General features: G+C 44.9%; 2 pseudogenes; both read left to right on the top strand.

Moving 5' to 3' along the window:
* The first annotated feature begins 6,072 nt into the window (after positions 1-6,072).
* LOC136303609 (coiled-coil domain-containing protein 186-like) lies at positions 6,073-16,854 on the top strand (annotated as a pseudogene).
* Positions 16,855-18,867: 2,013 nt separating this feature from the next.
* Positions 18,868-23,298, top strand: LOC136303608 (forkhead box protein J1-like; annotated as a pseudogene).
* The last annotated feature ends 3,460 nt before the right edge of the window (positions 23,299-26,758 follow it).

Raw genomic sequence — 26,758 nt, 5'->3', positions numbered from 1 at the left:
GCTGAGGTTGTTGGGATGTTGGCCAAGTGCTGCCTGCAGGTGTGTTCGATGGAAAAACCCAGCACCCATATGGGAACATCAGAACCCGAGCAGAAACAATGGGCAAGTCACGGTGGACTGTGCCTGCTGACTTGTACTGGTTGACACTGTACCTGCTGACGACCGACTTGTTCTGAGTTCTCTAAATGAACACACTGCAGTGATTTCCCCCACCTGTTTGGCCAACTGCCTGTCGCTTCGGAGAGGACTATAAAAACCCTGGAGACCCCCGCTCACTTTTGTGATCATCTCACTGGAGAAACTCACGTCTATAGGCATCTTCAAAAGCCTCGAGGACTCGACCCTCCATGCTGGTAGCTATAATCCCCTTCCCCTCTTTTTCTGTCTTTCTTACTATTCTCTTTTCTCTCCCCACTATCGCATTTGTTGGCACTAAATAAAGGTGCATTTGTGATTGAGTAAACTGAGTTTGTCCCCCGCTGTGTCTTTTGCGCTCTGAGATCCCTAAAATGAACCATCACGAACCCCGCTTGTGTGAGCGGATCGTGACATTAAATTGGCGTCACGGACAGGATCTTGATGGACAGAGGGGTTGCGGGTTTTATATAGTTTGTTACAGGGGAAGGACCCTCGTCTCAGCCGCACCTAGCACGCCACTTCGGTGAGCGCTGTTAGAAAGCAAGGGGGGCGAGGGAAAATTCCCGCAAGCTGTATACACCCAGGCGTATAGCACTCCCTGTCATCAGGATTTTCACAAAAGGATCTCATTGTGCAAAAGATGGGACTGTCGTTATGTTTTTTGTGTGTTTTGGGCTGCTTGGTGTAGTTGAGGAGACAACCATTTGTTCACTAAGGTGAACCTCCCAGGCAGTTTTGGTCTCCTCGCCCATTCCAGGGAAGCAAAGGGAAACACAGTTTTAGCTGTGCCTTTGGTGTAACTTTAAGCGTACCTCCCTGAGAGTGGTTTTGGTCCCTTCACAAAATGAGTGAAAAAGATAAGAATGCATTTTATGCTTTGCTAGCAAAACATAGTGCTAGACCTTCTCCAGATGGAGAAAGGCGGGCACAGAATAATTGGTTTAACTTTGAAAACATTGTAGATAGAATATATTCTTTGCAACATGATGCTAGATACAAACTGGGCAGAAATAAAACCATTCTTTGCTCAGTTTTGGAGGCCTGCCCTTTGGCAGCCATAGAAACCCGTTTTGAAGGGGTAAGTGAAGAAAAAGCAGTAATAGAATCCCTGAAAAATTTGGTGGAAGCTTTGCAAAAACAGTTAGAAGAAGAAAGAAATCAGAATTATTTGCTGCAGATTTCCCTTGCAGAAGAGCGAAGCAAAAACTTAAAATCTGCAGATTGACCCACAGAAATAGAAGGAAAGGAGACATACAACATTAAACAAATATACCCTCAGAAAGAATTAGTACACGTGCAAAATTGTGGGGAACACTGTTGCTCCAACTTGAGACCTCTCATTAAAACAGAATATAATTATATAAATGAAGAGGATCATGATCCCCACATAACCACCAAAGAAGTTCCATACACAGCCACTGAATTAGCGAAATTAAAGAAAGAATACTCTCGCCTCCCTAGTGAATTAGAGACGGAGTATGTTTTTAGTTTCCCTCACAGGGGGCGACCAAATTAAATTAAGTGACCAAGAAGCAAGTGGCTATTGGGGACATGGAGTTTTCTTAACAGCAGGAAATGGGCGTGCTCCATGGTCCCTGACACAGCGTGCAGCTTACTGGGCAGGGGAGTTAAACCCCCTTGAGAGGGGCGACCCTCTGGCAATAGTCGGCACCTCAGACCAACTCCTAGAAAATATACACAAAGCTGCAAGCTTGCAAATGATACATGAAAGAAAATTAATCTCTGGCTATGAGTCACCAATGCAACAGCCTGTCAAATCTGAGATTATGACCCCTTTAATTCGAGGTTTGCCAGAGTTTCTTAAACCAACAGCAATTCTTCAAAAAACAACAGCATCTATCTCTCCGGTAGATAGACTTGAAAGATTTCTTGGATATACAAGAGATCGAACTGGTTCCACTGACTCAACTGACTCCTCACCTTTTACTACTCCTAGCACACAATATAACAGCAGTCATAAAGTTTGGACATGGAGTGGGGTAGCAGAAGAGTTAATAAGTTACAGTAGAAAATATGGACCAGTGAAGTACTCAGAAGTCAAACCAAAAAAACCCAGAGGAGTCAGGCACATTGCCCCTCCTAATGAAAAATCAGAAAAGGGAAAACAAATTTCCAACCAGCAGAAGCTGTGGTCACTAGGACTGAAAAGGGGAGTGCCACGAGAAATAATGGATAAATTGCCTTATGATAAATTGGCTAAAATAATTTCTAATTGGCCCTGTCCCAAACCTATTGTGTTGGAATCATCCAACCAACAACCCAGCGCACCTCCTCTTCCACAAACCTTGGGCAACAAGCCACAGCACTCCCTAGCACAAGTTTTAAACAATAAAACACAGCAAGTGGGGGGTGTTCAACAGAAAATAACTTCCCACTTAGAAAGCCTTGGTTTGCAGATCCCCTCGGAGAAAATACAAAAACCTTCTCAAGAAGTAAAATTTTTAGGAATCTGGTGGAAAGGAGGTATGACATGCATCCCACCAGACACCCTAACTTCTTTAGATCAAATCAAGATGCCTGAATCTAGAAAAGAACTCCAACAAGCTCTAGGACTATTGGTATTTTGGGGAAAACACATTGCAGATTTTTCAATTTTTGCCAAACCTCTTTATGATTTGTTGAGAAAGGGAGTAAAATGGGACTGGAGCCCTTCTCAGGAAAAAGTATTACAACTGTTAATTTTTGGAGCCACAGCTCATCAGGCCCTAGGCCCTATCCACCCAACAGATCCTTTTCAGGTAGAATGGGGATTTGCTTCCTCAGGGTTGTCAGTACACATATGGCCGTGGGGTCCTGAGGGTCCGACATGGCCTGTTGGTTTTTATTCCCGTGGTTTCAGAGATGCTGAAAAGAGGTATACTACCTGGAAAAAAGGCTTGTTTGTGGTTAGCCTAGTTCTCATAGAAGTAGAGAAGATTGTACCACAACAACCAGTTGTTTGGAGAGGGCCTTTCCAAGTTTTTAAGTCAGTCACTACTGGGACTCCCCCAGCTGACGGGGTGGCCCAGACAGCCTCAGTAAGAAAGTGGTGTGCTCAGATTGAACATTATTGTAACATCTCAATAACTGAAGGAGCTGTGATAAAACTGGCAGTACAAGAAGCAGAAAACTTGGATAGCATCCAAGACAAACCTGCCTCAGTCATTACCCCTCCCTTTTCCCCCGAACAGTCAGCAAGTCCTTGGTTTACTGATGCTTTTCCTTTTGGCCCAACAGCTCCAAGCATAGTTCCCTCACTACGGGGACCAAGTGATACCAAGAATCCAGCACGTTACCCTAGACAACCTGTTTTGGTAGACCTCCCCACGGTGGGGGAGGTACCACTAGTGCTAAAACTCCCTCTGAACGAATACCCATGGGTAACCTTTGATGCTCTAGGGAAAGAGTATCGAATAAATGCACACTGGAGAATTTCCATCATTCTAACTTTCTGCCTTTTGGTGGCAGATTCTGTTGTGCTTACTTTTCACAGGAGAACTCCGAAGGACATGAAGGCCATATGAACCATGATAAATATTTTAAATTGGGAATTTTTAGAAGTATTAATGAAAAAATTGGCTGCCAAAACTAGAGATTTGACCAAATTACAGAAACCATTGCAGTTATCCTTATTGGCTTTGGGGACACATCAGTGGTTGCTATCAAACATATTACCAAATTGGGAAAAGGTGAATGTGAATGATCACAAAATGATAATTGATGCTCTTGGTGCTACACAAAACAATGTTTCTTTGGCTCTTAGCTGCATCCAGACACAGCTTTGGATGCAGACAGTTGTTGCCTCAATCATAAGGGAAGGAGAAGAAGGCACTTTTCCTACTGAAATTTGGAAAATAATTTGAGACAATGCAAATGATTTTGAAAAGGAATTCCAATCCTGGTGGAAATTAGTAAACTTTACCTATAACCCCAATACCAACACAGTTACAGCTTTTGTGTTAACCATATGTAATGCCTCTGTACACTCGATATTTCCTATCATTGCATTAGGACTGAATCATGATGGAGCTATTCTCTATGCTTTTGAGCACAGAGAATGGGCCCGTCAAAATGGCGAGAGATGGCAAACTGTTAGTTTAGAATCATGTATTGTTCAGGAACAGTAAGGTTTCATCTGTGAGAGTAATGCAATCATAGCTCAAGACATTTGTCTGGACACTGAACAAAATATCTGCCACTTTGAAATTCACCCTAACCAGACTTCTGAAACAGTGCTAATATATATAGGCAATGGCTGTGCATGCTTTAAAACTGCTTGTAATGTAGTGTTTGTAGAAGAAATAGTAGTGAATCTTAAGAATCACTCAAATTATTGTGTTTGTAACTTTACTACAATTACAGGATGTGACTTTTCTTACTCAGCCCCAGTTACCTTTTATCAGCTTTTACAATCTGATTATACAGTGATGCACAAATTATTGCCTCCCCCTATTGGGATGAATCTTACTTTGGTGAAGCAATTGTTGCTTCATCAGGATTTAATTGAAATTTTGGAACAGATCAAGAAAAACCGACAGAAAACCCTGGTAACTATTCATTACAAAGTGAGAAAAATACATCATGTCATGGAAAGGGTAAGAAAAGATGCTGAACACAGGTGGTGGGATACCCTTTTTGAGTGGTCACCTACGGCTACAGGTATCCTGAACAAAGTGTGTCATCCCATTGTTGTTCTTTTGATTTTGGTTTTGATTGGTTTTGTCTTATCAGTCATTTTATACATCCTAAATTGGAAAATGATGAAGAAGTTGACACACTTGGCATCTATAATGGAAGCACACAGTTTAGTCAAGACCCCTTTTGCAAGAGACACTCCCAAAGTTATTGACACGAGACGTACTACCCAAACAGTGAAAATTAGACCTCCAACAGCAGATTAATTTGAAATTGTTGGTTGCTTGTTTTGATTATTGTTGTTTGTTTTAATTATGTTATATTGTAATCAAAATTAAGCTTTTGTTTGAAAATTGTTATAACTTTAAGAAATTTGATGATTTGTTCTGATTATTTTGATGAAATTGTTTTAATCAATATTGATTGATTTTGTTTTGTTTTTATTTCCTTTTCCTATTTCTCTCTCTCTCTCTCTCTCTCTCTCTCTCTCTCTTTCACACACAGTCTCTACTGTCCCTGTTTTTTCCGGGATATGCTACTGACATGGACGAGTCCTGAAGACTTCGCAAGACTACGGAACTCTGCAGAAGGAGCTCTCTTGACGACAATCGTGAGTCACGGGGTGGTGTAAGAGACGGTCTGAAGATCCCTCATCTGCCTCACAACCATCGTCAAGGACAGAGACTGAAACCCCTAAAAGGGATTTTAAAATCTCAATACAAGAGTTCTGGCCTGGCTGAGGTTGTTGGGATGTTGGCCAAGTGCTGCCTGCAGGTGTGTTTGATGGAAAAACCCAGCACCCATATCGGAACATCAGAACCTGAGCAGAAACAATGGGCAAGTCACGGTGAAGTGACCGTGCCTGCTGACTTGTACTGGTTGACGCTGTACCTGCTGACGACCGACTTGTTCTGGGTTCTCTAAATGAACACACTGCAATGATTTCCCCCACCTGTTTGGCCAACTGCCTGTCGCTTCGGAGAGGACTATAAAAACCCTGGAGACCCCCACTCACTTTTGTGATCACCCCACTGGAGAAACTCGCGTCTATAGGCATCTTCAAAAGCCTCGAGGACTCGACCCTCCATGCTGGTAGCTATAATCCCCTTCCCCTCTTTTCTGTTTTTCTAACTATTCTCTTTTTCTCTCCCTACTATCGCATTTGTTGGCACTAAATAAAGGTGCATTTGTGATTGAGTAAACTGAGTTTGTCCCCCGCTGTGTCTTTTGTGCTCTGAGATCCCTAAAATGAACCATCACGAACCCCGCTTGTGTGAGCGGATCGTGACAGCATGCAGCATGGGGGTCTTTCCTGGCATGGTCAGGATTATCAGAGATGTACTTACAGGAAAGGCTCAGTGATGTGAAAAGCTGTCTGTACACTCATAGAATAGAAAGGAACACATAAAACTCTACTTATATTTCTTCAATTCCTTTAGGAGTCAGAAGAAGTTAAATCAAATTAATTGGATGCAAAATTCCGAGTAACTAGAGGAGAACTAGAGAAACAAATTCAGGAGAAGTCTGATCACCTGGAGGTAAATATGTGGTTAAGAATTCCGTGAGATTATAATTTTGAGAATCTTATTTTAAGATGCTTATAGTTATGCCAGAATCTTTGGGGTTTGTCTTTTTTTGTTGTCTAATACTAAATCCCAGGTGTCTGCCCCCCAGCATTGCTTTTTTGGAGGATCTCTTCAGGTACTACCTTGGATTCACTTTTTAAAAACAAAGTTAGGGGAAAATATGATATAGTGAAGGTGAAAGTCTTGCTTTTCTTCTCAGTTCTTCCAAGAATAAAGAAGTTTTGGGGTTTTGCTTTCCTTTCTGAAGAAGTTAACCAAGCCTTTGGGGTACCTGTTCTGCATCAAGCCCTCTCAGCTGTTGTGGTGGCCTGTATTGGCCTAGATTTTTTTTTTTTTTTTTTTTTTTTTTTTTGAGGCGCCACTGTACATTTAGTTTTCTCAATGAACTTTTTACCCTCTAAAAAGGTGCATCATGCAAAAATAAAAGAACTGGAAGACTTGAAGAGAACATTTAAGGAAGGCATGGATGAGCTTCGAACACTGAGAACAAAGGTAAAGTGTGCTGATGGGAGTGGGGCTGAACACACAGTACTGAGTTTTTGGAACAAGAATACATTCCATTCCTAATTGTACTTTTACTTTTTTGGGAATAGACAGTGTGGTTAGAGATTGGCTGACATGAGACCAGAAAGGACGCCCAGTTGTTCACTCTGGATAGCCTTTTTTAGGGAGTATGAGCTGATCTGTAACACAACAGTGTTTTGCTTCATGGTGTGCTCCTCATTTGGCTGAAATGTTGAGAAACATTTTAAATTTGTCACCCTGCAAATATTTTCAATTTTCTAAATTTAGTGTAAGTAAAATACTTGTATGCTTCTCCTACCTGTGAAATGAGTTTTGAGTCTGGTAAGGAGGTTGTGCTGTCCATAACTTGTGGGCAGTCTATGGAATAGCATGCCAGTCCCTCTCTCCAGAGCAGCTCAATAGCCCTGTGGAAGAAGGGAGGAAGGCATAGTAAGGGGTTGCCTTGGTAACTGGGGAAACATCATATCTGTGAACCCTGATTAATGGGGCTGATAAGTTCGAGCCTTTGGACAAAACAAGCATTAAGCACACTTGTTCAATTTCTTGTTTGTTTGTTTTTCTGACTCAATTTGATCTGAAATACTTTGGGATATTGTTCTAAGTTGGTTGGAATCACTGTAAAATTAGCACATGAGCTTTGTACAACAGTCTAGACATATGGTCAGAATAATTTAGCTCTGAAGTTTGTGAAACTAAATAGTTTCTGGTTTCATTCTTTTTTTCCATTTAGGTAAAGTGTCTAGAGGATGAGCGCTTAAGAACAGAAGATGAGCTATCCAAGTATAAAGAAATAATAAATAGACAGAAAAGTGAAATTCAGAATTTGCTGGACAGAGTCAAAACTGTAGATCAGCTGCAAGATCAACATCAGAGGTACAGCTGTGCACTTTGACTAATGATTTAAAAGATTATCTGAGATCTATTTGTTTTATTGAAGTTATTTATGCTTTCAATGTATTGTAATTTGAAGAATGCCTGTCCTGATTTAAATCAGTGTTGCTAATACTGAAGATAACCTTGGTGGCCTCTTACAAAACAAGGGGATTGAGATTGATAATTCTAATTTAGTGTCTGTCATTATTAGAATAACAAGTGCCTGATTTCCAGCATACTCTACAGGAAATTACCTTCTAGGTGTCTGCTCAGTGCTTGCTTTATTGAAAGATGGAGGGGAGCAATTAAACTGGAAAGATAAATTGCTTTAAGACTGTGATGGATGAATGCAAGTACTTCATGAAAAGAATTTTACTTACTTGACAGATGCTGTATTGCGACAGTATGGGGCACTTTTCTTTCTAATGGACTGGAATTCATTCTGCAGTGTCGAAGTTTGCTCATTTGAGAATGTGAGGGAAATAATCTCAGGGGAGGGCTGGGCTCATGTATGATCCAGGAGTGTCTGAGCATGGTCCTGTGTCTGTGTGGTACATATGGACTGGGATATACAAATGCTGGCCACTCTGCTGGTTCCAGTGGTGTTGCATAAATGGAGCTAGATAAATGTCAGATAGGCAGAACCACCCATGTGTCTGTCCCTCTCACGCTGGTAAACAGTTCTTATTTTTCATTGAGAAGTATTTCTGTAGTTATAGGCCTTCTTCAGGGTTTAGCAAATCAACCACTTTCCATTTGCTGTGTGCTGGTCACCCGAATTGTCATGGTGTCTTCCCAGGGAAACTGCTGTGTGCTAGAAACTACTGGAGCCTACACCTGCATCAGTAACAGTTCTTTTTCACTTGGAATCTCGCCAAATGAATTAAAGTGACTGTGATCAGAGTGTGAAACTACAAATGTGTGTTTCCACCCTCTCAGTGGTTGAGACATGCTTAAGTATGTCTCTCATTCGTATTCAATTTGGATTTTTTTTCAGTATCCTTCCCATGCAACACTTATTATCCCTACATTAAATTTCATATTGTCTTTTATTTCAATTTCAAGGCAGACATCCTGAAATGTATAAAGGCTGTATTACAAAGGGAACATTCAGCTATCTTTGTTCACTGGAAAAATATGATTTTAGGTTGAATGCTGGAAAGAAATTAATGTGTGATCTGGATACTTACCACCTCCAGTGTTCCTTGGTCTCCTTCATTTGTAAATTTTTAAGGATAAGCTAGCCATTTCTTTTAGAATGGTCTAAACTTCTAATTTTGTCTGATCCAACCCTGACTGCTAGTCAGAGATTTCTCCTGTAATGAAGCAAGGTATTTGAAAATGTAAAATACAAGCATACCCTTCTGGCACAGGTTTTTAAATGGGAACTATAGGTGAGATACTTTGCAGCACAAGTGACTGGGTCTTGGCTCTTCTTGGAGAAACATATCATTGCAGGATTGTTGATTTAAAGTGAATTGATCCTCCTCATAATTACAGTGTCTGTCAGGAAATTAAATGAGATGTGTGCTCTTGCTTTGTGTAATTTTAATTTTGTTTTGAAATTTGAATATACACGCTCCCTGTGAGAAGGGTGAGTTTTTTTCTGATGTTAGAAAGTAAAGTTTTAGAAGAGGTGTATAAAATCCTGTGATTGTAGAATTAATGAACTAATATTGCAAGTGCAAATAAGAGGGATGTTTTTAGTCTGTAACATTTTTAACAGCTGTTAAATTTTGGAATTAATTTCCAGCACTTTCTGTAGAACGTTGATAACTGAAGATGCAGCATTTTTCACTCAGATTGGATGTGATAGATCAAAAGTCTCCTAATGGGAGTCTTTCAGTAGAAATAAAAACTTGTTTTGTAGAGGGGAAGGACTTATTTTGGGGGGGAGGAGTAGGGGAGTAAAACTGGCTCTTTGATTCAGAGCTGCAGGGCTTGGATAAGGATGTGTCAGGAATTGCCATACTGCTGTCCTAGGGAAATCCAAACTGGAGTATTTCCCTGTTTCTTAAAGATAAGGCCTCTTACAGATTGGCCGCCTTTGTTGGGTTTACAAACCTTCCTCTTACCTACCAGGTCTGGATTTGAGAGTTTTGTTTGTACCCTGATCTGAAGGTCATATGGAGAAGTTGAATATGGAGGGATGGCCTTCCTTGAGGAGTTAATGCCTGAGTCCTCTACAGGATGCAGAAATCTGTTGTTTCAGCACTGCAGCATGTTGTGAAACAAAGTGGAAACTCCCTTGACATTTCAAATGACTAACAGATACCCCAGGGTCATTAATTGTTCCCCTGCCTTATTTGGATTTGACCTGAATGCTTTTATTGCAGTGAAGCTTCATATCTTTAGGCTCAGGTTATCACTAATGAGATACAATTGTTTTGACAGAGATGAACAAGAAATCAATGCTTTAAAGGAAGAAATAGACGGTTTCAATTCTCTGGTTGCTGATCTTCAGAGGGACATTGAAGGTAGTCGGAAAAGAGAATCTGAGCTATTGATATTCACTGAGAAATTAACCAGTAAGAATGCACAGCTTCAGTCTGAAAACAATTCCTTACAGAGCCAGTTGGATAAGCTTTCTTACAGTGAAAGAGAGCTGCAGAATCAGCTGGACTGTGTTCAACAGACTAAAGATGATCTGGTGAGTACAGTGGGCAGCTTGCTTTTGCTCTAGTGAGATGTCTGATGCAGATAAACATGTAGCACATGAATACCACCTTGTATCTTCACTTACCTGACTGTAATTTCTCCTTGAATTTGCCGTTAGTAGCAGTGGGATATGAACACCTCATGTTGCCAAGCTGAAAGAAGTCCTGAGGCACACTGCTGCTGAAATGAGGAAGTGTCACTGTGTTGCTCTTTCTGGCTTTTTGGGGGCAGAGTTGTTCTCTCTGCAACTGTAATTGAAACAGACAAAAGGTTCTAATTTGCCTGTGAAATTCATTACTGTAAACTGTTCCTCACGTCCTGTTTGTACTGTGAGATAAATGTAGTTTTTAATAAACTTAGTGAGTCATGGAAAGTAGTGTGGCTTTGTACTGTATCATGTAGATATTTTGGAGGTGGTTGAGGAATCTTACTACTCATGTGAAGTGCTAGTGTTCAGCCTAAATAATAAATGTAAAGTGTTAATGATTCCCAGGTGAAAAGTGCATTTAGGGATGTTGAGCATGCACTATGGTTGGGCTAGAATTTTTTTGTGTGTGACTGAAAATAAAATCCCTATTTCAGGCCGTCAGGTTACAGAAGGAGGAGGATCAGTGGAAGTCAGAGATTGAGACCCTGCAGGCTCAGCTGGCCTCAGAGCAAGAAGAAGTGTCAGCACTGAGGACCCAGGTGGATGAGCTGAAGGATGACCTGGCTACCCAGAAGCGCAAGCACGCAGCAAACCTGAAAGACCTCACAAAATAACTTCAGCTAGGTGGAGATTCTTTTCAATTATGAGTCAGCCCCATCTCAGAGCCCTTCAGTGTCTGGTAGACACTCAGGTCCTGTCGGTGTGTGCTCACTGCTTGAATGTCACCCTGCAGGCTCTCCCTGTCCCTGAAGACAAGGAGAGTGAGCAAGTTAGACCTTGTGGAAACTGCAGTTACAGGCCTTTGTGTTAATTTTCAGTCTAAAATATAACTTTTGAACTGGGCTTAGACATAAAATGAATTATTTATTTCCAAAGAGCTTAGTCTTTGTTATGATGTATCTGACTACTGAAATGTCACTGTAGGTATATGTGGATCCTGATCTGTGTAGGAGTGTATTCAGAAGTTGCCAGAAGTTTCCTATTTGCTGACTGTATCAGGAATTGCTGGTGACAGTTATTTTTTTAGTACATTAAACAGAGCACTTCAGTTTTTAAAGCTGGATATGGAGACACTGATGACTAATTTTGTCTACAAATAGAAGTCATCAAAAACCCAACAATGCATAAGCTCTGAGTGCAAATAGATTTGAAGATAATGAAATGTGTTTGAAATAAGAGATCCTATTGCACTGTGCAAGACAAGTTCCATGTCCCTTTTTGTGCATATAAGAACAGCTGTGTGCTTTCCCTCTTGATCCCTAGTGAGTGAGTGGTGCTTCTGGCACAAGTACTGCTGTAGTGATAAACTTACAAGATGCTGGAATAGAGTTGCCAACATCGGTGGTAGTTTACTTGGCAGACCTAATCAAAAGTAAAATCAAATTGAAGCCTTACTGGTCCCAGTTAATCCTATATATGACATTACACCTTCAACTGGAAATTACAGCACTTTGTAGGGATCATGGTGAGTGTTACATCCAGGCACTTCATGGCTGGGGCCAGAAAGAGGTAGGAAGCTGTTTGGGTTTTATTTTTCGTTACTGCCATTGTCTTTCAGTTGTCATATCATGTTAAATTAGTGCAGGTGATTAAAGGTTCTGTATGTTGGGTAACACTGTAATTTTTAGTTTCTACTCTGCTCTCGGTAATCATCATTTTGTTAATACTTTCAGCACGAAGGAAATTGGATCAGATGGAAAATGGTAATTATGACAAAGAAGTCAGCAGCATGGGGAGCCGTTCCAGTTCATCGGGTAATGGAGCACATAGCAGGGCTGCCAAACAGCCCTTCAGTCTTAACAAGGTTGCCACAGTGTGCTTCCTCTTTATGTGGTTTGTGCATATGCAGTGTGTGGGCAGCCTCCCATTAGAACTGACAAAATAGCCTCTAAGCAGCAAAATGCATTTGATTGACTGCAGTTGTAGGTGCCTGTTATGTGATTAAAGTGTAATGTTTATATATTTTGGTTCTTTTAAAATACCTGCCTTTTTTATTCCATTGCTTTTATGTTTGGAGGAAGCTCGAGAGGACTCCAGTTTATAGAGGACCCTTTTACATGCTGCCAGAGGCAAAATAAAAATGAGCAGTGGCTTCCAACATTGTTTAATTGCCCTATTGACAGTTGCAACTGTGTAAATGAGAAATCAATTAGCATCATTAGAGACATCAATGGGTTTATGTAATATTCCTTACTTTCTATCCAGTTAGAGCTAAAGGAGTGATCTTTGGCACTGAAAATAGCATGTTTGCTTCCTCAATATCTTCGGGTTTTAAGTTGAGTTGGTTCTGTCCAGGTGTCCTGTAATCTCCCTGTGTGAGAGAGACAAATGCTTCGGAAGAACAGCAGAATGTATAGAAAATACTGCGAGCTCTAAGGGATCAGTGCTGCAGTGTTTATATGTAGGGCTTTTGTGAGTCTATACAGTTTTCATAGTATTGTAATTTTAGTTTACTCCAAGACACACATTTAAAATCAGCTCAGTCCTGTGCCAGGTAAACGAACATGAAAGTGTTTAAGTGGGAATAAGCCTTCCTGAAGGGAGCACACTAACTCCAAAGGCAGTGCACCCACAGGAGGGGACTGCACCGGCTGTCCCAGCATGTCACGTATAAACACTGTAAGGATCCTTTAGAGAGAACCCCACTAACACAAAGGGAAACTGGCATCCTGGGTAAAGTATCCTCAGCTCCTGGCAGGTGGTGTGAGTGCATGCACTGCTCTGCTGAGGGCACTTCACCTCGTGTAAGATCTGAGGGAGTTTTTACAGAAGCTGATGTGTTGGCAGGGTCCCTGAACGCACGGAGCAGCAACGAGGACCGGTCACCTGAGAACACTGGCTCTGCAGTGGCTGTGGACAGCTTCCCAGAGGTGGACAAGGCTGTCTTGGTTGAAAGAATACTGAGGCTGCAGAAGGCACATGCTTGAAAAAATGAGAAGATGGAGTTTATGGAGGATCACATTAAACAGCTGGTGGAGGAAATCAGGAAAAAAACAAAGTATGTTCTGTCTTCTGTTCAGGCAGGTTTTCAGTGTTGAGCTGATGCACTAGACAAGTATTCTGGATTTTGTGTAAAGAAAATTGTCTAAATGAAAATGTTTAAAACAGTAAAAATACTGCAGTGACAGTAGACTTTGAAGATAGAATTAGTTTTGGGTTTTATTTCTTATCTTTTCCCAGCAGTTATAGTAATTGCCAGGTTTTTCTCTATTAGTACTATTGCTGATTTTTTTCAGGAGGAATAAACTGGCACAAGTGGGTTTTTGGTAGCAAAATGGTCAGCAGGTGGCTGATTTGAGATGGACTGCTGCCACTGGCTAGCAGAAGAGTCCATTCTCTCCGTGTGCTTAAAAGGGTGCTGATTGTGGGTTTTTTGGAAGGAGAATCTGCAATATTCCAGATGGTACTCTGGTATATATATCAAACAAATGATGTATCTGAGCCAAAGGTGGTCAGTGAGACAATGTGTGAGACAAAATTCCACTTAAATGAAAATCTCATATTCCAGGAAAATGTGTGGAACTTCAGTGAGGAGGGTAAGAAATGCTGGCATAAAGCTGCTTCTGGAAGGTACATTTGCCTGTTAAGAACAGCCCCTTGCTTAATGAGTCCATGCATTTATGCCCAGCTGGTACCATTTCACAGAAAATTATTACAGCTTGGGAAAACTCTTGAGAAGTGACTTTGTAATTTTTTTCTCATGTGTAGAAAGCTTAAGATTCCGTGTCTGGAGTCCTTCAGCAAAGAAAAGTAGACTTTTTACCAGAAAGATCTTTCTTGTCCCAGTAACTTTTCAGAATACTTTTAAATAAGTAAATGCTGCACATTGTAGTCTCTTGATTTGACAGCATTTCCTGTATCAATACTGGTATCCCAGGTTTTCCTCTGGCATAGAAATTGCAGGAGTAAACTTTTACTGCTTTTTTTTGGTAATACAGTACTGCTTGAAAGTAAAATTACTCATGTCAGGAATCTAAAGTTATTTCAGCATCAGACTCTTCTCTGCCTTGCAATGCTATGATGTTGTTTTTTTATTTTTTTATCCTCCAGAATTATTCAGAGCTATATTTTGAGGGAAGAGGCTGGAACCCTCTCATCAGAGGCCTCTGACTTCAACAAAGTTCACTTGAGCAGGCGTGGTGGGATTATGGCATCTCTGTATACATCTCACCCTGCAGACAGTGGGCTCACCTTGGAACTCTCCTTAGAGATAAACAGGAAGCTTCAGGCTGTGTTAGAAGATACATTCCTGAAGAATATTACATTGAAAGTGAGTAGCTGTGCCAGTTCTTGTGCACATTCTTGTGGTTCTTAGATGCTTCCTTCACTGCATGCTGTGAAAGGCTTTTCAGAAGTCAGCTCATTGTGATTTGGTGCCACTGATAGCATTGAGGTTAACCGGGGAGTTACGTGACATGATGCCATGTTCCTCCAGTTTGGTACCCTCAGAGTATGCTGCACTAATGGGCTGCTGCTTGAGATAAGACCTGGAGTGCCTGTGCCTTCAGCAGGGCAGGGTCTCTCCATGCTCTCCCCTGGGCATGTGGAACCAGGAGCATGGGCTCTGCCTGCCTGGCCCTCCTGAGCTGCTGGGGCAGCACCTCTGCTGCCACGGAGAGCTGGCAGGCTGGAAAATGGTGTGCAGGCTGCCAGCTGGGCTGCAGGGTTGTGCACAAGCTGGAGATCTCTTCCTGTAATCATCATTTCCCTTAAATGCTTAGGGGAACTAGCATTCTACCTTCTGGGCATCCTATGGAGTACTGGTAACTGCAAAAAAGGACTTGCCAAGAGCTTTGAGTTTTTTATTGAAATGAGTTTGTTTTTTTTCTGACTCTGATAATTTGCATTTGTTCTGGATACTTGAAAGTATCAACCTGCTGACATAAACACTAATTTTGACTTATTAGTGCATTTTGTGCTGATGGATTAATTTCCCTGTATAACTTATCATTTTTTCCCCTCCCACGAAGGAAAACCTGCAAACTTTAGGAACAGAAATAGAACGGCTTATTAAACACAAGCATGAACTGGAACAGAGAATAAAGCAGACATAACTAAAACTTCTGGGGACTAACCAATGTGAAGATGCAGAAGAGGCAGGTGCTACAGACCACTGTGTTTTGCATTCTGCCTGCCAGCACAAGCATCTGGGTTTTTGCAAAAGAAGCCTTTGGCCACACAGGCTCACTTGTGTGAGAGATCAGCAGGGTTTGGCATCTGTGTGGTTCCGTCTACCCAGTACCCCAGAGCCTGAGGTACTGCTGGAATTCACTGCACACTACATTTATCTGAAACTTCTATTTGAATTACAGATGCTTTGCAGTGCAGACTGTTTGGAGTGAGTTGCCATGAGATTTTAATTTCTGCACTGTGTAATTAATCAGTCTCTTAATGATGGAGCTTGAAAAAAAAATAAAGCCAATTATGTCTTAGTTGCTATTGAACATATCCAGTGTTACTGAGCTTTAAGGGCTTTCAGATGTTTATTTCCTTTCTTGCATATTATTTCTGATCTTTGGGTTGATTAAGCATTTTTGACATGTGCATGGAATAATGCTTTATTACAAAAGTTTGGGTTTTAAGTGGTGGCCGTAATATTGCATATTTTTTGCTTTAGATTAACATTCAACTGGTCAATTTCTTTATTCCAGAGGAGTGAAACAACAGTAAAACTAAGGAGAATTTGAAAGTGTTCTGATTCAGTTCTTGAGTTCATTTAGTTGAAACCAATGTCAGTTCAGCAAATCTTGTAAACCCTTGATCCTTAGACATGCGGATCAAAAGAAGTTTGATACCAGATAATTGGTTAATAAAGTTCTCTGGGCTTCTGCATCACTAACAGCATTGAAGGAATTTAAGCTGCCCATTGTAAATCTATGTAAGTATATGCACACATGATGATTACATCTGTTTTCAAAGACAGCTGGAAGCTAATGAAACTTTCTCATTAGCTGTGACTAGACTAACTAGCGACAATATTGGTAAGAAATAAGAAATAGATCTAAATGGGATTCTAATCTATTGTTGTGAAAGTGGCACAGAAATCTGTGCGACTCCTTGATTTTACTGTCGTGAAGAATTAATTGGTCAAAGTAACTGAAAACTGTTGCTTAGTCCTTCAGTGGCTGAGAGGGTGATGGGGGAAGAGTGACAAGGTTTGGTTTAGTCACAACATCATGTTCACATTTGAATTCCAGGATAAGTAATGTACAGGATCTGAAATATCTTTATTCCAGCAGTAAATGTGTAGTTTCTGTATCTATCACCTTTTGACCAAAATCAATTGATCAGATCACCATGTAAATACATACTTCAGGTTTTTATTAAATACTTGAACTTCCTATTGCCATGTACAAAAGAGTCAATGTACATTTACAATAGCAATGCTTTAGCTACTTTAATCAAAAAGGGGAGTGTGGGGAGAATCCGTCTTACTGCAGGTACTGTTTGCGTTGTACACAAAACAAGGGACCTGAATTTGGCAGCACAGAGAAGGATAATTGATCAGACATCTGGGTGACTTAGGGGTGTGAACACTCGGCTAGAAGCAGCTGGACTGTCTGCAGACTGTTCTGGCCCCCACCAAGACTCTTCTTGTTGCCCTCGAGTGCCTCTTGCTGTAGGCAGGGGCTCCGAGCGGTGCTGCGGGGTTCTGCCCCTCCGTGCTGGCCGCCGGCCCCTGCTCGCCTATTGCATTTCACCTTTTTTTTCCTCATTTTTTTGGGTCAATTTTGGTCAATTTTTTGATCTTTTTTTTTTGGCTTATTTTTGGCTCCTTTTGGGCCAAATTTTGGACATTTTTGACACTTTTGATCTTTTTTATCATTTTGGGTGGTTTTGGCTCCTTTTGGGTCAATTTTGGACAATTTTGACTCATTTTTTAATATTTTTGGGTCATTTTTTGGCCATTTTGGGTCAATTTTGGGTCAATTTTGAACGACTTTGTGTCTTTTCATCATTTTTTGTACATTTTGGTTCATTTTGGGTCAATTTTGGGTCAATTTTGACGATTTCTGTGACTTTTTCTCTCCCCTCCCCTCCTGCCGCAGAGGAGGCGCCAAAGCTGGAGCTGCCCCTCCCCCCACGTGAGGAAATGGGGGGAAATCCCTCAGATTTGGGTAAAAAATGGGGAAATTGGAGAAATTTGAGTGGAAATTTGGGAAATTTCGGGGGGACATGGGAAATTTTAGAGGATTTGAGGTAATTTTGGGAAAAATTGGGGTAAAAATGGAGAAATTTGGAGAAATTTTGGGGGAAAATTGTAAATTTTGAAAAATTTGGGCCAAAAACTGGGAAATTTCTGAAAAATTCTGGAAATTTTGGTGGAAATTTGGGAAATTTGGGGGGACATGGGAAAATTTAGAGGATTTTGGGAGCTTTTGGGAAATTTTGGTGGAAATTTGGGAAACTCGGGTCAAAAATGGAGAAATTTGGAAAGGGTTTTTTTGAAAAATAGGGAAGTCTGGGAAATTTGGGCCAAAATTTGGGAAATTTGGGTCAAAACTTATGAAATTTGGGAAAAATTTCAGAAAATTTGGGAAAATTTGGGTCCAAAATTGAGAAAATTTAGGGAAAAATTCAGGGAAAAATCAGGAATTTGGGGGGAAAATTTGGGGAATTTTGGGATAATTTGGGGGAATTTTGGTGGTTTTAGGTAATTTGGGGAAATTTTAGGGAAAATTGGGGATTTTTGGGGAAATTTGGAAGATTTGGGGGAATTTTAATAGATTTGGGGAGATTATTTGAGGAATTTTTGGGAATTGGGACATTTTGGGGAAATTTTGGAGTTTTTGGGAAAATTTTGGGGAAATTTTGGAACAATTTTGAGGGATTTTGGGAAATTTTCAGGAAAATCGGGAATTTCCGGGGAAATTTGGAGGATTTGGGGGAAATTTTGGAGAATTTTTATGGATTTTGGGAGATTTTTGGGAATTTGGTGAAATTTGGTGATTTGGAGTTTTTTCGGGGATTTTGGGGGAAAATTTTGGGGGATTTCAGGAAAAGCAGGAAAATGTCTGGAAATTTGAGGGATTTTGAGAAAATTTTGGGGAAATTTTGGGATTTTTTGGGAATTTTTCGCTAATTCTGCCTCTCCCCCTCCTCAGAGCTTTCGCTGGAGCCGCTGGAGGAGGAGCCCACGTTGAGGCGGGGCCTAAAACGGAAGTGAGAGGAGCCAGAGGAGCCCCAAATGAGACTCGGGGGCGAGGCCAAGACCAAAGATGGGGCGAAATTCCCAAAGAAATCGTAAAAATACTGAGAAATTCCAGAGAGAATGTATAAAATAAAACAGTGAAAAAAACCAACATGGCGGCCAACAGCGGGTGGGGCTTAAATCGGAAGAGGGCGGGGCCTAAGCAGAACTCGAGTCGGGGCGGGACCAAAAACCAAAAATGGGGAGAAATTCCACCAAAAAAATTTGGGAAACTTTAAAGGAAAATTGAGATAGAGAAAGAAAAAACCCAAATGGCGGTTGGGTGGGCGGGGCTTAAACCAGAAGTGTGTGCGTGTAAACAGGAAATGGGTGGGGCCTTGAACCGGAAGTGGGCGGAGAAATCCGGACATTGAGATTCTGGCAATTTTAATTGTCCCTAATGAGTGGGAGGAGCTTCAACAGGAAGTTGCCGGCGTGAAAACCGGATGTGGGCGTGGTTTAAAAAGGATATGACACCGTTTAAACACAAAATGAGCTCAGGGTGAGAATGTCAAGAAGGGGGCGTGTCCTGATGTCACGACTTCTCTCCCTCATTACCATCCCGCCCCTTCCGGCCCCGCCCCCCGAGGTCGTCCCGGAAGTTCCGGAGCCACCGATGCTCCATCTCAAGAGGTGAAATCCTGAAATTTTGAGGGCGAAATTTGGGAATTTGGGGAAATTTGTGGGATTTTGGGGGATTGTTCCAAGTTTCTTGAGATTTGGGGGAGAATTTTGGGATTTTTTTGGAGATCTTTTGGGGGGGTCGGTGAAAATTTGTTGGAATTTTGTCGAAATTGTTTTAAAATTTGTCCAAAATTTATCAAAATTTTGGGAAAAAATCGGGAAAATTTGGGGGAAAAATTGTGAAGAAAAAAAACTGTAGAAATTTTGTAAAAAAATTGAATCAAAATTCTTCAAAAATTTATCCCAAAACCATCAAAACTTTGAGAAAACTCGGGGAAAAATTCGGGATTTTTTTCCTGATTTTCCAGGAATATTTTAGGGAATGTTTTGTTAAACTTTTTCAGGATGATTTTGGTCAAGTTCAGTTCTGGTGTTTTTGGAGAAATTTTTCGCGATTTTTTGAGTCAGAACTTTGGATCAATTTTTAACAAATTTTTAAAAACAAATTATTGAAATTTAATGAAATTTGAATTAAATTTTTCCCAAATTTTGGCCAAAATTCCTCCAAACTTTGCCTGATTTTCCTGATTTTTTTAATTACAATGTTTTAATTTTGGGGGGAATTTTTTGGGAACTTTCGCAGTTTTTCGGGGAATTTTGGGAATTTTTCCCCAAATTTCTCCTCCTCTCCCTCCCAGGCTGCACCTTGACCACGCCCAGCCCCCGGAAGGGGCGGAGCTTGGCGCCATCCTCAGCCGGATTGGCCACGCCCCCTGGTGGCCGAGCTTGGGTGGGCTTTGGCCACGCCCCTTTCTCCTAAACCATGCCCACTTCCCCTTCAACCATGCTTTAAGCCCCACCTCTTCATTTCCCTCCACATTATCCCCCACCCACTTTACGCCACGCCCACTTGTCATTCAAGCCCCGCCCACTGAAGCCCCGCCCACTTTCCTCAACCCGATTTTACGCCCACTCCCGTTTGGCCACACCCATTTAAGCCCCACCCCTTTACCTTTAAGCCTCGCCTATTTCCACTTTAAGCCCCGGTCACACAAGCCCCGCCCTCTTTCATTATCCCTGCTATAACCCCACCCCTTTATGCTCCTCCCACTTCACTTCCCACTTACATTCTGCCCACTGAAGCCCCGCCCCCTTTCCCCCAGACCTCGGTGCCGCTCATTGGCTGCAAGTGGAGCAGCCCCGCCCCTACGGCCCAATCAGCATCAAGCTCCCCCCACGGCACCAATAAACCACGCCCACATGGCCGGAAATGGAGTTGTGAAGCTCGGGGGGCTGCCCTCGAGGGGCTGCGGGAAGCGGCGGGGGCTGGGCTCAGCCCCGCACGGCGCCAGAGGAGCCCGTTCAGCAGCCGGGCGGGGAAATGCCTGTTGGTGGCAGCGTCCCCCTCGAGCCCAAGGCTCGGCAGCGCTGCCGTTGCCCCAGAGCCGCTCCAGCCCGCACAGCGGCAGCTGCTGCGCTCCGGCCGCACTCTGACTCTCTCCGTTTCTCGGTCTCCTGGCCCAAAAGCAGCGCCGGCATCCCGGCTTTGCAAGGCCGGAGCCAAGGCCGCGTCCCCCGCACGGCATTTCCCCAAGGCTAAAGCCGCCGGGTCGCTCCGAGGGACGCCGTGCTTGGGGTGGATCCCTGCTCCGGGTTACTTTGGGGGACCGGGGGCAGGGGGAATGACGAACAGCAGCAGAGCGAAGGGAGCGGGGATGGGATAGGATGGGGCGGGAGGGGATGGACGAGTGGTTTAGGGTTCGTGGGGTGGAGGTGTCGGACTCTGAGGTGCCGTCCTGACCCATGGCAGGTGTGAGAAACCGCCTTGCTTGGTGGGAGGGAAGGACTGGATTCGTGTTGTTTGAGGGCGGGGAGGGGATGTTGATTTTCTTTCGTTCTTTCTGCGGCCAAAACCTCGCCGGGCACTGGGCGGGGTTGGCTTTGGGTGGCCCGGGGTCGCGAGGCTTCGAGGGAATTTCCCCGAGGCTCGGGGCTGCTAAAGCTCCCCCCCGGGGCGGACGTTGCGGCTCCCGCGCCCAGCGCCCCGGGGACGCGTGTCACCCAGCGGCACCGGGGACACCCGGCGCTGTCCGGGTGCTGCTTCTCGCTGAACCTCAACCCTCTGCCTCTTCTCCCTGCAGCATCTGCCCCGTGCATTTTCTGCCTCCACGTGAGCCCTGCCCGGCGCCGAGGCCATGGCGAGCCCCAGCCCCGTGCTCGAGGCTCAGGAGCAATCCAGCTCCAGCCAGGAGCAGCAGCAGCAGCAGCAGCGCCGCGAGGAGCCCAACATGCTGTGGCTGGTCAATCTCACGGGCGCCGACCTCGGCCTGCCTCCCATCTCCGAGGATCCCAAAGATCGCTGCAGCATCTGGGAGAACCTGGTGAGCCTGGTGGACTTCCAGAGCCCGGGTTTTTCCCTGACCTCCGAGGAGCTCTGCGACTTCCTCGACATTCCCAGCACGGCCGCGTCCTCCTCCTCCGCCTCCAGCGCAGGCGAGGTGACTGCGTCCCTGCCCCAGACCGTGCCCAGGTCCCCTCCGCCCGCCGAGGACGTCGACTACAAAACCAACCCGCACGTCAGGCCGCCCTATTCCTACGCCACCCTCATCTGCATGGCCGTGGAAGCCAGCGGGAAGCCCAAGCTCACCCTGGCCGCCATCTGCAAGTGGATCCGCGACAACTTCAGCTACTTCTGCCGCGCTCATCCCAGCTGGCAGGTAGGAGCCGTTGGCAGGACTTCAACCCTGGGGTTTGTTCTCTTTTGCATCTAGAGCGCCATCCGGAACAACCTGTGCGTCAACAAGCGCTTCGTCAAAGTTCCCTGGGACAAGGGGGAGCCGGGCAGAGGCGCCTATTGGAAGTTTCACCCTCAATACACCAAGTGGCCCAAGAGCAGCAGCTCCGAGGGCCGCGGGGCATTTCCAGAGCAAATCCCGCCAGCCTCCAGCAAGCGAGCCCAGCCAGCAGCTCAGCGTGCGCCCAGCCCGGCCCATGGCAGCCTCGAGGTGGGCGCGGAGCTGCAGCAGCCGCTCCAAGAGTTCGAGGAGTTTGGGAGCAACCTCTACAGCGATCCCATGGGGAACGAGGAGGGGCAGCAGGTCCCAGAGCAGTTCCCGCAGCAGGTCCCGGAGCAGTTCCCGCAGCAGCTCCCACAGCAGGTCCCGGAGCAGTTTCCAGAACAGTTCCCAGAACAGGTCCCGAAGCAGTTCCCAGAGCAGTTCCCGGAGCAGTTCCCGGAGCAGTTCTCGGAGCAGTTCCCAGAGCAGGTCCCGGAGCAGTTCCCGGAGCAGTTCCCAGAGCAGGTCACGGAGCAGTTCCCAGAACAGTTCCCGGAGCAGTTTCCAGAACAGTTCCCAGAGCAGGTCCCGGAGCAGTTCCCGGAACAGTTCCCGGAGCAGTTCCCAGAGCAGGTCCCAGAACAGTTCCCGGAGCAGTTCCCAGAGCCCTGCCCCACAGCCCTGGTGGCCGAGGCTTCTTGCCTGCCCAGCGATGCCCCGGGCGACCCCGAGGAGCCGCACGAGCTGACCGCACTGATGGGCAGCATTGACTGGGAGGCTCTGCTCAGCCCCTCCCTGGAGCAAGATTTCCTCGCTCTCGACAACCTGGAGCTGCCACCTTCCACCCTGGCTGAAGTGTTGCCCCTGTGCCCGGCAGGGGAGCAAGAGCAGCAGCAAATCCCCGCCGAGCCCGGCCTCACCACGCCGGGCTTGGATGAAAACCTGACGGCCGCGGCTTTCCTGGAGGTTACCTGGAACGAGGAGACACCGGAGAATCTCCTCCCCAGCTGCAGCTTCCTGGAGCAAGGGGCTGAAAACATCCAGGCCTCGCTGCCCAACATGGATGTCATGGACTTTGTGGACGACCCCTTTAAATCTCTCGTAGAGATGGGCGATTATACTACATTAGATAGGATAGGATAGGATAGGATAGGATAGGATAGGATAGGATAAGATAAGATAAGATAAGATAAGATAAGATAAGATAAGATAAGATGCTGCTTTGCCTCCTGGGTGGGACCCAGGGGGTGGGGGGGAGACAGGACCTGAACAGGATGGGGGGACACGGGCAGCGCCCCCCTGTCCCCGCTGTGCCTCCCCTATCCCCGCTGTGCCCAGCCCCCCAGTGCCCCCCCCCCATACCTCCCAGCGCCCCCTGCCCCCCCCAGGCCCCTCCTGACCCCCTCAATGCCCCCCTGCTCTGCCCCCCTCACCTCCCCGGCGCCCCCCTGCCCTGTCCCCCACCCCTCCCAGCTCGGCCCCCCCAAATCCCGCCCGCCCCCGCGTTCTCTGCTGCCCCGGCGAGCGGGGGGGGGGATGGGGGGAGTGAGGTTTGAGGTGAGGGGGGGTCTGGGGTGCAGGGATGGGGACACGGGGGTCAGGGAGTGTCCGGGGGGGGTCACCACTCACCCCAGAGTCCTGCCGGGGGGAAGGGGGGGCTCCGTCCGGCACCTGGGGAGAGGAAAAGGGGGAGGATTCCAGGGAGGGAAGAGCAGGGCAGGCAGGATGCAGGCTGGGGGGAGAGGCCAAGGAAAGCCCCCCGGGGTGGGGAGGCACAATTTAACCCGGAGTTTTTGGTGTTTGGTCCCAAAGGGATCAGGGGATGGCTGAGGTTGGAAAAGGCTGTGGTCACCCCGGGCCACGTCCCCAAGTGCCACATCCACACAGCTGTGAAACCCCCCCAGGGATGGGGAGTCCCCCTGCTCTGGGCAGCCTGGGCCAAGACTGCCTTTTCCAGGAGGAATTTTCCCTCAGATCCAACCTAAACCTCCTCTGGGAGCCTTTCTGCCTCACCATGTCACCCGAGAGCAGAGCCTGACCCTCACCTGGCTGCCCCTCCTGTCAGGGAGCTGTAGAGACCACGGAGGTCCCTCCTGAGCCCCTTCACATCCCTCAGCCTCTCCCGGTGCTCCAGCTCCATTCCTGAAACATTCATTTTGAAGAATTAAAGATTTTAGTTGAACCAGATATTGCTGAAGTAAGACAGATAGACTTCCCTTTTGATAAGCAGAAGCTGGATTTAAGGAACTGATAAATCATGGGGCCTGTCAACTTATGTTTGTGTATTCTGACTAATCAATAGGCTTCAAGAAGGACAATGAATTCATAAATAAAATACTCCTGGGAAAACAGGATTCAGTTGTCACACAACACTAAAAGGTTAAAAAGTCAAAGCAAAGAAGACTCACTTACTTCATTATTTTGAGACCCCGCCCCATAAAAAAGACCACCGACCCATTTCAAAGAACAAACCACGCATGCTTAATAGCTTTTGGCTAATTACCATACGAAGCGGGGAATGGGATGCACTAAAGTCATGAATATACATTTGTGTTTTGGGTATTCAATACTTCTGTAGATAAAAAGACCCTGTGATCTTCTGTGAGCGCGCGTGTGTTTGGGAGCTATCCCACAGGCTGCCCAATTAAACATACACTTTCTAACTTTAAACTCTTAGAGAGTCTTTTGTCCGTCATAGTTGGATATCGGCATTAGGGCGATATTCATATTTTTTTAATAATTCATTATGGCGAGCCAGGCAGGAGCCTGCTCTCTCTCGCCAAGGGGGCCATCGGGGTCTAGGACCCTTTTGGGCGCCCCCCAGGATTTTCTGGGTAGAAGGCTCCTGCGACCCCCTGACGCCCCCGGAGACAGACCAGAGCCTGCTGGAACTACGGACAAAAAGGTATGTTTAAAAAATAAAGTCAAGAACAAATACTGAAGACAGGTACCTTTGAATAGAGGCAGCTTGTAAGTCATAAGAGATGTCTTATGCAAAGCAGAGGCCTGAATGAGTTTTGGAAAAACTCCGCGGAGTATCGTAGATGGTTGTTTTGTTTCCAGGTAAAGAACCTGGCAGTTGGTGGCTGCATCCCGAGTGGCGGGGCAGCAACGGCGGCAGCAGAGCCGCTGGTCTAGGGTCTTGTTGGTTCTAAAGCAGTACTAGCTCCGGTTTCGGCTTGTAGTTTAAAGGTGCACCTTGGTAAAGCATAATCTGAGGGGCTAGCCTGAGTTTTGAGATGCAAAGGGTCCCGTTTTGAGTCGTGGGCCCGCGCACCGGATGTGTGTGTGTGTATTGCGGGCAGATCTGTGTCTGCTTGGCGATCCCGAGGTTTTGTGATTGTGAATCAATTTTGTACCGTTTGTGCTGCGGTTTGTGAAAGCTTGTAGAGCAGTCGTTTCTGTTTGTGTCATTTTGGAATCTGCTACTAATCTCTAATCTCTGTGTTTTTGGAAATTCTGCAACACGGAAGAGATTTTAAAACCCCCGCTCATTGGCGGAGAGATACCTCTCTGAGAAGGAGAAGGGATTTGGGAAGGCTGTGGCGTCTCACGGGAAGGCTGTGTGCTAGTTTTGATCGTTTAACTGATAGTGTGACTTCAATCAGTTTGTTGTTCAGTAGAAAAGCCCCCTGAGTGAATAAACTGTTTGTAGAGAAAAAAAAAAAAAAAAAGGAAAAAAAAAGGAACAAAACAGGCAAGGAGGTTTTTTCCCCTCTCTATCTATGCCTGACATAGCTGGTGATCAAGGGTACTTAGTGTCACCTTGGTAGTCAGACAACAGGCTGAACTCACAGCCTAAGGCTATGTTTCCCAGCTCTTTGTAAAACGCCCAGGGATTTTTGGCAAGTGGAAGTTTGCAATTGCCAGTGTGTGATAATATCTTCAAAGTGCTGTAGTCCTTGGCTGCAACTGCAGAAGAGCGAAGGGGGAGTGTGGGATCGAGCCCCGCCCCCCCTTTCCTGCAGGAGGGTCTGTGCTGTGTCCCGGCCGAAGTCTGTAGGATTTTAAGAATGTATTCAGAGTCATAGAGGATCTCCCCCCCACCTTGGCTGCTTCCTTTGCGAGCCTAAAACTGTGCCTGACTGATTGGAAAAGTTTTCGTTTGTCTGGTTTTGCTTTTCGTTTGTTTGCTTTAATAAAAAGACGTTTATCCTTTTCTTAACCATAAGTTCTTGTCTCAACAGGTAATGCTTCGAGCCTTAGTTTGAAAACATCTGTTTTGCTTTTTATGCCTCGAGCCTTGTTTTGATTTTTCCTTTTTTGCTTTTTAACCATAATTCTTTCCTCAACAGCTGAAAGTACAGCTAACTTTTTCCTTTTTAAAGTCAACAAACTGGTTTTTGTTTCGTTTTGTTGTTTTTTCTCTCTTGTGTTGATTTTGATATATGCCCAGGAATAGGAGGCACAAGAATTGGGAAGCTGGTTCAAAAGAGTTCCCCTGCCCAAGGAGGGGCTGCTACTGTAAGCAGTGGACTGTGCTTCGTGGTGCACTCTGTCAAGGCTCGTGGGTCCGATAAGGGTACAAGTGGCTAGTACCTAAGAGTGGAACCATAAGCCCGCGCAGCAGTAAAATATTTGAGTTGCTGGAAAACGAAATTTC

Source organism: Chamaea fasciata, unplaced genomic scaffold (assembly GCF_029207755.1).
Source record: "Chamaea fasciata isolate MVZ Bird 193981 ecotype frontalis unplaced genomic scaffold, bChaFas1.0.hap1 SCAF_39, whole genome shotgun sequence".
Taxonomy (NCBI): domain Eukaryota; kingdom Metazoa; phylum Chordata; class Aves; order Passeriformes; family Sylviidae; genus Chamaea; species Chamaea fasciata.
The sequence above is the reverse complement of the archived record's forward strand: the minus strand, read 5'-3'. Positions and strand labels throughout refer to the sequence as shown.